This window comes from Pongo abelii, chromosome 8 (genome assembly GCF_028885655.2).
Source record: "Pongo abelii isolate AG06213 chromosome 8, NHGRI_mPonAbe1-v2.0_pri, whole genome shotgun sequence".
Classification (NCBI taxonomy): Eukaryota; Metazoa; Chordata; class Mammalia; order Primates; family Hominidae; genus Pongo; species Pongo abelii.
In genome coordinates this window covers 49,608,809-49,623,323 of record NC_071993.2, presented here as the reverse complement: position 1 = coordinate 49,623,323, position 14,515 = coordinate 49,608,809, and the positions used below count along the sequence as shown (strand labels likewise).

At 44.3% G+C, this 14,515-nt stretch overlaps 1 protein-coding gene across 4 annotated transcripts in view; it reads right to left on the bottom strand.

The window, feature by feature from the left end:
* The window catches only part of ZNF487 (zinc finger protein 487), an 86,091-nt gene that overhangs the window by 14,085 nt on the left and 57,491 nt on the right, over positions 1 to 14,515 (bottom strand). For 3 of the 4 annotated variants that reach the window (XM_054523281.2, XM_054523276.2, XM_054523277.2), the window contains one exon: positions 9,619 to 10,346. The exons of the other annotated variant lie outside the window; for it this stretch is intronic. The gene's annotated coding sequence lies outside the window, so the exon portion shown is untranslated. Of the gene's footprint in view, positions 1 to 9,618; positions 10,347 to 14,515 lie in introns of those variants that run through there. 4 annotated transcript variants of the gene reach the window in all.

The window sequence follows — 14,515 nt, the reverse complement described above, 5'->3', positions numbered from 1 at the left end:
TGATATGCAGGCATCACCTGAAAGTGGACAGCTGAAGCACTACGGCCCCTTTCTAGGACATCTCTGAAGGACAGTGGTGAACGGAAATCTTCCCAGTGGGCAGAACGTTGAGCAGTGCACCTGGTTGTGCACTTTACATGGAAGGAGAAATGGCCAGATGTGCGATTATATATTGATTCATGGGCTGTAGCCAATGGTTTGGCTGGATGGTCAGGGACTTGGAAGGAGCATTACTGGAAAACTGGTGACAAATTTGGGAAAGAGGTGTGTAGCTGGATCTCTCTCAGTGGTCAAAAACTGTGAAGATATTTGTATCCCATGTGAGTGCTCACCAACAGGTGACCTCAGCAGAGGAGGATTTTAATAATCAAGTGGATAGGATGACCCGTTCTGTGGACAGCACTCAGCCTCTTTCCTCAGCCACCCCTGTCGTCGCGTAATGGGCCCATGAACAAAGTGGCCATGGTGGCAAGAATGGAGGTTATGTATGGGCTCAGCAACATGGACTTCCACTCACCAAGGCTGACCTGGCTGTGGCCACTGATGAGTGCCCTATTTGCCAGCAGCAGAGACCAACACTGAGCCCTTGATATGGCACCATTCCTCAGGTGACCAGCCAGCTACCTGGTGGCAGGTTGATTATATTGGACCTCTTCCATCATGGAATGGGCAGAGGTTTGTTGTCATTGGAATAGACACTTACTCCAGATATGGGTTTGCCTATCCTGCATGCAATGCTTCTGCCAAGGCTACCATCTGTGGACTCACAGAATGCCTTATCCACCATCACAGTATTCCATACAGCATGTCCTCTAACCAAGGTGCTTACTTTATGGCTAAAAAAGTGCCGCAGTGGGCTCATGCTCATGGAATTGACTCATCTTACCATGTTCCCCATCATCCTGAAGCAGCTGGATTGACAGAACAGTGGAATGGCCTTTTGAAGTCACAAATATAACACCAACTAGGTGACAATATTTTGCAAGGCTGGGGCAAAGTTCTCCAGAAGGCTGTGTATGCTCTGAATCAGCTTCCAATATATGGTACTATTTCTCCCAAAGCCAGGATTCATGGGTCCAGGAATCAAGGGGTGGAAGTGAAAGTAGCACCACTTACCATCACCCCTAGTGTTCCACAAGCAAAATTTTTGCTTCCTGTTCCTGCAACATCACATTCTGCTGGCCTAGAGGTCTTAGTTCCATAGGGAGGAACACTGCCACCAGGAGACCCAACAATTCCATTAAACTGGAAGATTGCCACCTGGACACTTTGGGCTTCTTCTACCTTTAAGCGAACAGGCTAAGAAGGGAGTTACAGGGCCCGGCACGGCGGCTCACACCTATAATCCCAGCACTTTGGGAGGCCAAGGCGGGCGGATCATGAGGTCAGGAGTTCGAGACCAGCCTGACCAACATGGTGAAACCCTGTCTCTACTAAAAATACAAAAATTAGCCAGGCATGGTGGCATATGCCTGTAATGCCAGCTACTCAGGAGGCTGAGGCAGGAGAATTGCTTGAACCCAGAAGGCAGAGGTTGCAGTGAACCGAGATCATGCCATTGCACTCCAGCCTGGGTGACAGAGTGAGACTCCTTCTCAAAAAAAACAAAAAAATAAGGGAGTTACAGTCTTGCCTGAGGAGGTTGTCCCGGACTATCAAGATGGAATCGGTCTACTACTCCACAATGGAGGAAAGGAAGAGTATGCATGGAATACAGGAGATCCATTAGGGTGTCTTTTGGTATTACCAAGTGCTGTAATTAGGTCAATGGGAAACTACAACAGCCCAATCCAGCCAGGACTACAAATGACCCAGACCCTTCAGGAATGAAGGTTTGGGTCACTCCACCAGGAAAAAAACCATGACCTACTGAGGTGCTTGCTGAAGGCAAAGGGAATACAGAATGGGTAGTAGATGAAGGTAGTCATCAATACCAGCTATGACCATGTGACCAGCTGCAGAAACGAGGACTGTAATTGTCATATTTCCTCCCTCTTTTGTTAAGAACATGTTTGTGCATATATATACTTGTACTAAAAAAAACTTCATTTTATTTCCTTTCCCTTTATCATGTGACATAAGATTTATTGACTTCACATCAGCATTTATGTATTGTTAACTTTATGTAATAGTATTTGGGTTGGGAATTGGTACGTTTCCCATTGTATGAAGGACAGTTGTATTATGTTAGGCATAATTATGACCTTATTATTGTCTTTATTTGAAGATTATGTATGATCTCAGGAGATGTGTATGGGTTCAACTTGACAACGGGTGGACTTGTGATGGTTAATACTGAGTGTCAACTTAATTGGATTGAAGGATACAAAGTATTGATCCTGGGCATGTCTGTGAGGGGGTTGCCAAAGAAGATTAACATTTGAGTCAGTGGGCTGGGAAAGGCAAACCCACCTTAATCTGGGTGGGCACAATCTAATCAGATGAGAGTAAGGCTAGAATATATATAGGCAGAAAAATGTGAAAAGAGAGACTGGCCTAGCCTCCCCGCCTACATCTTTCTCTCATGCTGGATGCTTCCTGCCCTCAAACATTGGACTCCAATCCTTCAGTTTTGGAACTTGGACTGGTTCTCCTTGCTCCTCAGCTTGCAGATGGCGTGTTGTGGGACCTTGTGTTTGTGTGAGTTAATCCTTAATAAACTCCCATATTTTATATATATATATATATATGTATATTATATATATTCCATTAGTTCTGTCCCTCTAGAGAACCGTAATACAAGCCAAATCTATAATAGGAAAATATTTACCAATTTACCAGTTGCTTATTAGATAGAGTCAGTAACTTCAATAATATTGGGTATCAGGTCTGAGGACCTCAAGGTTCCAGTAATCCACCATGAGGCACTATTCACATTCATGCTTTCCAGGTTAAAGAGGCCAAGTTTGGCTGTTAAATGCAGGTGCAGTGGGATAACCACCCCTTCATACAAGTTTCAATTCTTTTTTTTTTTTTGGACAGAGTCTTGCTCTGTCACCCAGGCTGGAGTGCAGTAGTGCAATCTTGACTCACTGCAACCTCCACCTCCTGTGTTCAAGTGATTCTCACGCCTCAGCCACCCGAGTAGCTGGGATTACAGGTGTGCACCACCATGCCCAGCTAATTTTTGTATTTTTAGTACAGAGAGGGTTTTGTCATGTGCCCCAGCTGGTCTTGAACTCCTGAGTTCAAGCAATCTGCCTGCCTCAGCCTCTTGAAATGCTGGGAGCCACTGTGCCCAGCCTTAATTCTTGAAGGCCCTGTTTTAATTTACATTGGCCATATTAACTATTTTACTTATTTTTATTTTTTTTTATTTATTTATTTTGAGATGTAGTTTCACTCTTGTCACCCAGGCTGAAGTGCAGTGGTGCAATCTTAGCTCACTACAACCTCCGCCTCCCGGGTTCAAACGATTCTCCTGCCTCAGCCTCCCAAGTAGCTGGGATTACAGGCATGCACCACCACACCTGGCCAGTTTTTTTGTTTGTTTGTTTTTGTTTTTTGTATTTTTGTATTTTTAGTAGAGACAGGATTTCGCCACGTTGGCCAGGCTGGTCTCCAACTCCTGACCTCGGGTGATCCACCCGCCTCGGCCTCCCAAAGTGCTGGGATTACAGGCATGAGCCACCGTACCCAGCCCGATATTATTTTAACTGTGGTTTTCACAAGGTCTCTTTTCATTAAGCCAAGTTGTTAAGTGCCAATGACATCATTTTAATTTATTGCTCACTGATTCCATGTCCACCATGGTACATTTTAAGGTCGTAAGTGCTATGACCATGGGGCATCTGGGAGAGACAACAGTTAAGGTGAGGTATACTTATTTAGTCTCTATTTTGTATTCAGAAACTCCCCTAAAAACATACAGACAAGGAGGGGAAGTTCTTTTTATTCTGCTCATATTTATAGATTTCTTTCTCCAGAGAGCCTCAAATCATTATCATCAGAGTGAGAGGCCTCCTCCTTCCCTGCAAGGCAATGCTTGGTTCACAGGGTTTAAGAACCTCAGGCTTAAGCTGGGTTTGAATTAACCCCCTCACAATGCCACAGGGTGCCATAGGGTGGCTTTTCCCTATGACCCTACAGAGGAGGATTTTTCTTGCAATGGAGGCTCAGGCAGCAAAGTACTGCAGTGGAAATCTGCAATGCCCGTGGCCTAGTGGTGGGTGGACTGAAACTATCCTTAGCAACAGTCCCACCTTTTCCATGACACGGGCTTTTTTATTGCTGTCTATATATAAATTACCAAACAATATTTTAGATTTCTAGCCACAATAAGTTGCAGCTTTCCATTTCAGTCACTGTCCCATCACCATGTGGACCTTCTGGGTAAGAACAGGGAAAGGTTCAGGGGCCCAATGGCCCACCTTGTAGGCAGCTGCCTCTTCTGACAGGGAGGGCCAATCAATATCTCCAGGGTTAGGATCCACATCCAGGAAGGTCATTTTGTTTATGGCCCAGGTGGGAGCCAACAGGCTGTACCATTACAAGCTTAGCCCTCTGGCTTCTTGGTAAGCAGCCATACTAAGCAAAGCCCAGGTGCACTGGCTAGGGGTTTTGCATGGGGAAAGCAGTTGAGCTACATCCTCCAGCGGGAGAGGCTGGTACCAAATGCTCCTTCTATTTTTTCATCAGCCCCTGGGCTGTGGGCTACAACGGATTTGCACCTTCATGCTCTTAGACACCAGGAGAGCACGCTGAACAGAAGCAGGGGAAGCAACAGCACAAGTGCCAGGCAAGGCCACTACTCTTGCCTGAAAAACACTCACTAGACATCCATGGTGCCATGTTTAACTCTCCGTGGAGTGGTGGTCTTCTTTCTTCCTTTCCACTAACCTCAGGAAGGGCGGATCTGTCCCAGGGGGTGGGTGCACAATCACAAATAACATCTGTATAGCTCCCCCAAGTAGCCAGTGATGGTTCACAGAGTAGACACAGCAACAAAAGAGATCTGGCCTGACTCGTGGTAAGCTGAACTCAAGCACCAACTGGTTAGGGTGCTGTGTTGTTGCTGCCTCTATGGGAGGGAGCCTCAGAAACCACCTATGAACACATCAAACCCAAGAGCACAATATGCCACTGTACAGTCAAATAACAATCCTCATGTTGGAGGTGAGATCTACCTAGGATGGGAAGAAGTGAAAACAATGAAGGCCAAAGCACAAGCCCACCAGCAATGGCCAGTTTGGGCCCAGGCAGCCTTTGCTGTATCATGGAGCCAGTTATCTGCCAAGAACAGTTAATTACAGCTCACCAGGGGCCCTGGGACCATCCTGTTCATGATGCCAATTGTCATCCCCTCCTCTTCACCCTGTGGGTGAGGAAGGAATTCCTACCCTTGGGTCGTGGGATGGCTGAAGCATACTCAACACCTCATAGGTGATTTTGACAGCATTTATCAGTCACTTGTACTTATGGCCCAGGAGAGGAGGGCACTGCAACAGGCAAGACCACAGAGATATTTCACTCGGGAATAAGTGAACAACCAAGGGCTTTGGGAGGCAGGCTTTTCACTATCAAGAGAGCTTTATGCCCCTAGTTCCTGTAGGAGGATGCAATTGTCTGGTTTAATTCTGAGAGCTGGCAGGAAACTGAAACGTACTACTCAGGGATAAGCAGGAACTGTGCCTGGATTTGATTTTATTTATTTTATTTTATTTTAGAGACGAGGTCTCAATCTGTCATCCAGGCTGGAGTGCAGTGGCATTATCACAGCTCACTGTAGCCTCAACCTCCTGGGCCCAAGTGATCATCCTGCCTCAGCCTCCCAAGTAGCTGGGACTACAGGTGTGCATGCCCTATTAATTTTTCAATTTTTTGTAGAGACAAAGTCTCACTATGTTACCCAAGCTGGTCTTGAACTCCTGGGCTCAAGCAATCCTCCCACCTTGACCTCCCAAAGTGCTGGGATTATAGGCGTGAGCCACAGAGCCGGGCCTGGGCCTGGTCCTTTTGATAAGGAAGGTTTTTTGGCTCAGGGACTTCATCTACAGGAGCAAAGTGGGGAGTAGAACTGTGGCTACTCCATCATGAGTAAATGTTCCTGACAAGAAATGCTAAAAATCCTTCACGGCAAAGTGAAAGTACACCAGGCAGTAACTCAAATCCAAATGAAAAGGAAAGGAACACTGGTAAAGGTAATCACACAGGCAAACATAAAAGTCGCTATTCATGCATTTTTGACAACGGAAATCCTCTTTTCTATGTGATTTAAAAAACGTAAAACGGGCTGGGTGTGATGGCTCACGCCTGTAATCCCAGTACTTTAGGAGGCTGATGCGGGTGGATCACTTGAGATCAGAAGTTCAAGACCAGCTGGCCAACATGGTGAAATCCTGTCTCTACTAAAAATACAGAAATTAGCTGGGCATGGTGGCGGGCATCTGTAATCCCAGCTACTCAGGAGGCTGAGGCAGGAGAATTGCTTGAACCTGGGAGGCAGAGGTTGCAGTGAGCCGAGATCACACCACTGCACTCAGCCTGCATGACAAGAATAAAACTCCATCTCAAAGAAAATGAATAAAACATAAAACAGTAATTACAAGACAACGTTGATGAGCAAACATTGTATAAAAATGTAATTATGGACCAGGCGTGGTGGCTCACACCTGTAATCTCAGCACTTTGGGAGGCCGAAGCGGGCAGACCACAAGGTCAGGAGTTCAAGACCAGCCTGACTAACACGGTGAAACCCCGTCTCTACTAAAAATACAAAAATTAGCTGGGCGTGGTGGCGCACACCTGTAATCCCAGCTACTCAGGAGGCTGAGGCAGGAGAATCACTTGAAACCGGGAGGCAGAGGTTGCAGTGAGCCAAGATCACGCCACTGAACTCTAGTCTAGGTGACAGAGTAAGACTCTGTCTCAAACAAAAAAAAAAATGTAAATGTGACATAATAACTTCACGGGGACAGAGCTACATAGGAGAAAAATTTTTGTATACTATAAATATCAAGTTGGTATTCATTCAAACCAGAGTGGTAACGCCAAGCATGGTGCTGCATGCCTATAATCCCAGCTATTAGGGAGGCTGAGGCAGGAGGAATGCTTGAGCCCAGGAGTTCAAGGTCACAGTGCACTATGACTGTTCCTGTGAATAGCCACTGCACTCCAGCTTGAGCAACACAGCAATACTCCATCTCTTTAAAAAACAGCAACAAGCAGGCTGGGTGCAGCGACTCACGCCTGTAATCCCAGCACTTTGGGAGGCTTAGGTGGGCAGAATGCCTGAGCTCAGGAGTTTGAGACCACCTTTGGCAACATGTGAAACCCAGTCTCTACTAAAATACAAAAAATTAGCCAGGCATGGTGGCAGGTGCCTATAGTCCCAGCTACTCAGGAGGCTGAGGCATGAGAATTGCTTGACTCCAGGAGGCAGAGGTTGCAGGGAGCCAAGATTGTGCCACTGCACTCCAGCCTGGGCAACACTGTCTCCAAAAAAAAAAACAACAACAACAACAACAACACAAACTAGAGTGGTATAAATTAAGATGTTAACTGTAATCCCCATAGCAACCACTAAAAAAGTTATTTCGTAAAAGAAATGAAAAAGAATTCAAAATGATACGTAAGAAAGCATGTGCCGGGCACGGTGGCTCACGCCTGTAATCCCAGCACTTTGGGAGGCTGAGGCGGGTGGATCACGAGGTCAGGAGTTCACGACCAGCCTGGCCAACATAGTGAAACCCCATCTCTACTAAAAAATACAAAAAATTAGCCAGGCATGGTGGCAGACACCTGCAATTCCAGCTACTTGGGAAGCTGAGGCAGGAGAATCGCTTGAACCTGGGAGGCAGAGGTTGCAGTGAGCCGAGATCGCGTCATTGCACTCCAGCTCGGGCAACAGTGCAAGACTCCGCCTCAAAAAAAAAAAAAAAAGAAAGAAAGAAAGAAAACATGTATCTAACACATAAGCCAGTAAAGGAGGAACTTAGGAACAAAAAATATATAAGACATATACAAAACAAAAACCACAATGGCATAAATCCTTCATTATCAATAATCAATTTAAATGTACAATCATGTGTCACTTAATGACAGTGACACATTTCTGAGAAATATGTCATTAGATATGTTTACAAAAACCTAAATGGTATAGCTACTACACACCTAGGCTATATGATATGGCCTATTGCTCCTACGCTACAAACCTGTATAGCATGTGACTATACTGAATACTGTAGGCAAGTGTAACACAATGGTAAGTATTTGTGTGTCTAAACATAGAAAAGGTATAGTAAGTATACAGCGTTAAAGATAAAAAGGCTGAAGCACAGTGGCTCACACCTGTAATCCCAGGAGGTAGAGGCAGGTGGATCGCTTGAGACCAGCCTGGGCAACATGGTGAAACCCTTCTCTACAGAAAAATACAAAAATTAGCTGGGCATGGTGGTGCATGCCTTGTAGTCCCAGCTATTTGGGAGGCTGAGGTGGGAGGATCAATTGAGCCCAGGAAGTCGAGGCTACAGTGAGCCAGGATCATGCCACTGTACTCCACCCTGGATGACAGAGAGAGAACTTGTCTCAAAACAAATAAACAAAAAGACTAAAAAATGGCACACCTGTATAGGGCACTTACCATGAATGGAGCTTGCAGGACTAGAAGTTACTCTGGGTGAGTCAGTGAATGGTGATTGAATGAGAAGCCCTAGAACAGTACTATTACTCTAGACTTTATAAACATTGTACACTTGGGCTACACTAACTTTATTTTTAAAATAGTTTTTCTTTCTTCAATAATAGTTTACCGTAACACTTTTTACTTTATAAACTTTTTAATTTTTTTAACATTTTGACTCTTTTGTAATCATTGTATAGCTGTACAAAAACAGTTTCTTTATATCCTTATTCTCCAAGCTTTTTTCTATCTATATATCTATTTGTTTATTTTTACTTTTTAAATGTTTTGTTAAAAACTAAGACACACACATACACATTAGCCCAGGCCTACACAGGGTCAGGATCATCATTCTCACTGTCTTCCACCTCCACATCTTGTTCCAGCTGGAGGGTCTTCAAGGGCAATTAACACACACATAAAGTTGCCATCTCTATGATAACAGTGCCTTCTGGAATACCTCTTGAAGAGACTGTCTGCAGCTGTTTTACAGCCACCTTTTTTTTTTTTTTTGAGACAGGGTCTCACTGTCCACCAGGCTAGATGCAGTGCTACAATCACAGTTTATTGCAGCCTTGACTCCCAGGCTCAAGAGATCCTCCCATCTCCGCCTCTTGAGTAGCTGAGACTACAGGCATGTGCCACCACATCTGGTTGATTTTTATATTTCCTGTAGAGATGGGGTCTCACTATGTTGCCCAAGCTGGTCTTGAATACCTAGGCTCAAGTGATTCACCCAGCTCGGCCCCGCAAAGTGCTGGTATTACAGGCATGAGCCACTGCACCTGGCCTGCCCTTTTTTAAATAAGTAGGAGACGTAAACTCTGAAATAATGATAAAATGTATAGTAAATACATAAACCAGTAACATAGGCATTTATTATCATCATCAAGTATTATGTATGATACATCGTTGTATGTGCTATACTTTTTAGGACTGTCAGTGCAGTAGATTTAGAACAGCACCAGCACAAACGTGAATAATGAGTTATTTAGGTATTTAGTTTCTTTTTTTTATTATTATACTTAAAGTTCTAGGGTACATGTGCACAATGTGCAGGTTTGTTACATACGTATACGTGTGCCATGTTGGTGTGCTGCACCCATTAACTCATCATTTACATTAGGTATATCTCCTGATGCTATCCCTCCAACCTCCCGCCACCCCACGACAGGCCCCAGTGTGTGATGTTCCCCTTCCTGTGTCCAAGTGTTCTCATTGTTCAATTCCCACCTAAGAGTGAGAACATGCGGTGTTTGGTTTTCTGTTCTTGCGATAGTTTGCTGAGAATGATGGTTTCCAGCTTCATCCATGTCCCTACAAAAGACATGAACTCATCCTTTTTTATGGCTGCATAGTATTCCATGGTGTATATGTGCCACATTTTCTTAATCCAGTCTATCATTGATGGACATTTGGGTTGGTTCCAAGTCTTTGCTATTGTGAATAGTGCCGCAATAAACATACGTGTGCATGTGTCTTTATAGCAGCATGATTTATAATCCTTTGGGATGGCTGGGTCAAATGGTATTTCTAGTTCTAGATCCTTGAGGAATCGCCATACGTTGTAGTATTTAGTTTCTTTCAACAATGTTTTATAGTTTCAGTGTACAAGTCTTGCTTCATTTGGTTAAATATACTCTGAAGTATCTTAATTTTTTTAATGCTATTGTAAATGGTGACTGCACCATTGTACTCCAGCCTGAGTGACAGAGCAAGACCCTGTCTGGAAAGAAAAAAAAAAAAAGGAAAGTTAAAAGGTTTTGTGTTTTTTTTTTGTTTTTTTTTTTTTGAGACAGAGTCTCTCTCTGTTGCCCAAGCTGGAGTGCAGTGGCACTATCTCAGCTCACTGCAACCTCTCCACCTCCTGGGTTCAAAAGATTCTCCTGCCTCAGCCTCCCAAGTAGCTGGGACTACAAGCACATGCCACCACGCCCGGCTAATTTTTGTATTTTCAGTAGAGACGGGGTTTCGCCATGTTGACCAGGCTGGTCTCGAATTCCTGACCTCAGGTGATCTGCCCACCTCAGCCTCCCAAAGTACTAGGATTACGGGCATGAGCCACTGCGCCTGGCCTAGAAAAGTTAAAAGTTTGTAAAGGAAAAAAGTTACAGTAAACTAAAATTAATATATTGTTGAAGAAAAATATTTTTTGTAAACATTGTAGCCTAAGTGTATAGTGTTTATAAAGCCTACAGTAGTGTACAATAACATACTAGGCCTTCACACTCACTCACCACTCACCCATTGACTCATGCAGAGAAACTTTCAGACCTCCAAGATCCATGCATGGTAAGTGCCTATACAGGTATACCATTTTTTTCATCTTTTATACTATATTTTTACTGTACCTTTTCTATGTTTACATACATAAATACTTACCATTGTGTTACAATTGTCTACAGTATTCCATACAGTAACATGCTGTACAGGTTTATAGCCCAGGAGCAACAGGCTATATCATATAGTCTAGATGTGTGGTAGGCTATACCACCTAGGTTTGTGTAAGTACACACTCTATGATGTTTGCACAACAATGAAGTTGCCTAACATATCCCAGAGTGTATCCTTGTCACTAAGCAAGGCATAACTGTATGCTGAATCTACAGGTAAATTCAGAGAGTGTGACAACTTCAAGATATTATTAGGTGTTCCTTATCTCCATATTTATGTTTCCTTTAATGCTTTTCAATATACTTTTCTTGTTTTCTCCATTAAAGGCCTTGCTGGCCAGGCCCAGTGGCTCATGTCTGTATTTCCAACACTTTGGGAGTCCAAGGCGAGAGAATCGCTTGAGTCCAGAAGTTCAGGACCAGCCTGGCAACAAGATGAAACCCCGTCTCCACAAAAATACAAAAAAAAAAAAAAAATTAGCTGGGCATGGTGGTGTGTGCCTGTGGTCCCAGCTACTCAGGAGGCTGAGGTGGGAGGATCAGTTGAGCCCGGGAGGCAGAGGTTGCAGTGAGCTGAGATTGCACCACTGCACTCCAGCCTGGGTGACTGAGCAAGATCTTGTCTCAAAAAAAATTAAAAATAAAGGCCTTGTTATTGCAAACGGTTTAAATTCTTTGAATTGGGGCCGGGGGTGGGGGGTTGTTTTTTGTTTGTTTTTTTGAGACAGGGTCTCACTCTGTCACCCAGACTGGAGTGCAGTGGTATGATCATAGCTCACTACAGCCTTGATCTCCTGCACTCAAACCTGAATCATGTTTTCTAAAGATGACTGGTGTGGCCAGGCGTGGTGGCTCATGCCTGTAATCCTAGCACTTTGGAAGGGCTAGGTGAAAGGATCACTTGAGCTCAGGAGTTCAAGACCAGCCTGGGCAACATAGTGAGACCTTGTCTCTAAAAAAATATAAAGATGAAGCCAGGCAGGGTGGCTGATGCCTGTAATCCCAACACTTTGGGAGGCCGAGGCAGGCGGATCATCTGAGGTCAGGAGCTCGAGATCAGCCTGGTGAAATCCCATCTTTACTAAAAATACAAAAATTAGCCAGGCGTGGTGGTGCATGCCTGTAATCCCAGCTACTCAGGAGGCTGAGGCAGGAGAATCACTTGAACCTGGGAGGCGGAGGTTGCAGTGAACCGAGACCGCACCATTGCACTCCAGCATGGGCAACAGAGTGAGACTGTCTCAACAAAAAAATAAAATAAAATGAAATAGATGACTAGTGCTTAGAAAGACAACAGATTATATACATTGATCTTACATTTGCCAACTTGCTATATACTCAGAGTATTTTTAATCATCTCTCTGCAGACAACTTTTTTTCTTTTTTTTTTTTTTTTTTTTTGAGACAGGGTCTCACTCCATCACCCAAGTTGGAGTGTGACAGCGCAACCTCTGCTCACTGCGGCCTTGACTGCCCAGGCTCACGAGATCCTTCCACCTCAGCCTCACAAGTAGATGGGACTACAGATGTATGGCACTTTGCCTGGCTAATTTTTGTATTTTTTATAGAAATGGGGTTTTGCCATGTGCCCAGGCTGGTCTCGAATTTCTGGGAGGCTGAGGTGGGCAGATCGCTTGAGCCTAGAAGGTCAAGGCTTGAGTGAGCTGTAATCACACCACTGCACTCCAGCCTGGGCATCAGAATAGGACTCTGTCTCCAAACAAATAAAATAAAATAAAATAACAAAAAAAACCCCTCAAAATCCAACTTATCTTTGTCTTTTATCAGGAGAATTTAGGCAATTTTCACTTCCTGTAATTATTAAAATATCTGGCCGTTTCTTTATTTTTTTGGTCGGGGGCGCAGCTTTTATGTGTTCCACACTTACCACTCTTTACTCTCCAGTACTTTATTACCCTTTTTGGGTCTGATTCAATTTGTTTACAATGGTTGGTTTTAATTTTCCACTTTCTCTCATTTGCAGGTTTGAAAGTGATAGTGTTTTGCTTATTTTAGCATTTGTTCATTAAATTTCACCATGCATATTTCTTAACGTATCTTCAGAAAAACAAACATTTTAGAACAGAAGTCTAACTGCTAACTGACCTATGTGCTATTTTTCAGTATTATGTTTTATCCTTTTTACACGCAACAAGTATTACTCACCAAAGAAAATGTTTCTTTAGATTTACCTACAATCTTTTTTTTTTTTTTTTTGAGACGGAGTCTCGCTGTGTTGCCCAGGCTAGAGTGCAGTGGCGCGATCTCGGCTCACTACAAGCTCCACCTCCCAGGTTCACGCCATTCTCCTGCCTCAACCTCCCGAGTTGCTGGGACTACAGGCGCCCGCCACTACATCCGGCTAATTTTTTGTATTTTTAGTAGAGACAGGGTTTCTCCGTGTTAGCCAGGATGGTCTCAATCTCCTGACCTCGTGATCCACCGGCCTAGGCCTCCCAAAGTGCTTGGGATTACAGGTGTGAGCCATCACACCTAGCCTAGATTTACCTACATTCTTATCAATTTCCTCCCAGCACTATTGCGTCCCATTTTTCGCCAACTCAATAAATTATATCTCTATGGACTGGGCACGGTGGCTCACGCATGTATTCCCAGCACTTTGGGAGGCCGAGGTGGGCAGATCACTTGAGTCATGAGTTCGTGACCAGCCTGGCCACCGTGGCAAAACCCAGTCTCTACTAAAAATACAAAAATTAGCTGGCATGGTGGCAACACAGCTATAATCCCAACTACTTGGGAGGCTGAGGCAGGAGGATCACTTGAACCCGGGAGGCGAAAGTTGCAGTGAGCCGAGATCATGCCACTGCACTCCAGCCTGGGCAACAGAGTGAGACTCCAACTCAAAAAAAAAAAAAAAAAAAAAAAAATATATATATATATATATATATATATATATAAAATACCAAATACAGGACAGAGTAGGTATGCTGTGTGACATAAGAGATGTCTCTCTCTCTCTCTCTCTCTCTCCATATACATATATATATATCTTTTTTTTTTTTTTGAGACGGAGTCTCCCTCTGTCGCCCAGGCTGGAGTGCAGTGGTGTGATCTCGGCTCACTGCAAGCTCTGCCTCCCAGGTTCACGCCATTCTCCTGCCTCAGCCTCCGGAATAGCTGGGACTACAGGTGCCTGACACCACACCCAGCTAATTTTTTGTATTTTTAGTAGAGATGGGGTTTCACCGTGTTGGCCAGGATGGTCTCGATCTCCTGACCTCATGATCCACCCGCCTCGGCCTCCCAAAGTGCTGGGATTACAGGCGTGAGCCACCGCGCCCAGCCTATATACCTCTTACGTATCAAACACCACTTTTTCTTATACTCCAAAACCAATCTAACAAATCCTGTTTGGAGAACACATTCAACAAACATCCAGAAACGAAACCCTTCACATGACCTCTCTAACGCTACTGAGCTAGTACAGGCGCCATCACTGTTGCGGGCCATTGCAGGATTTATTGCTGCCTGCTCCCCAGTC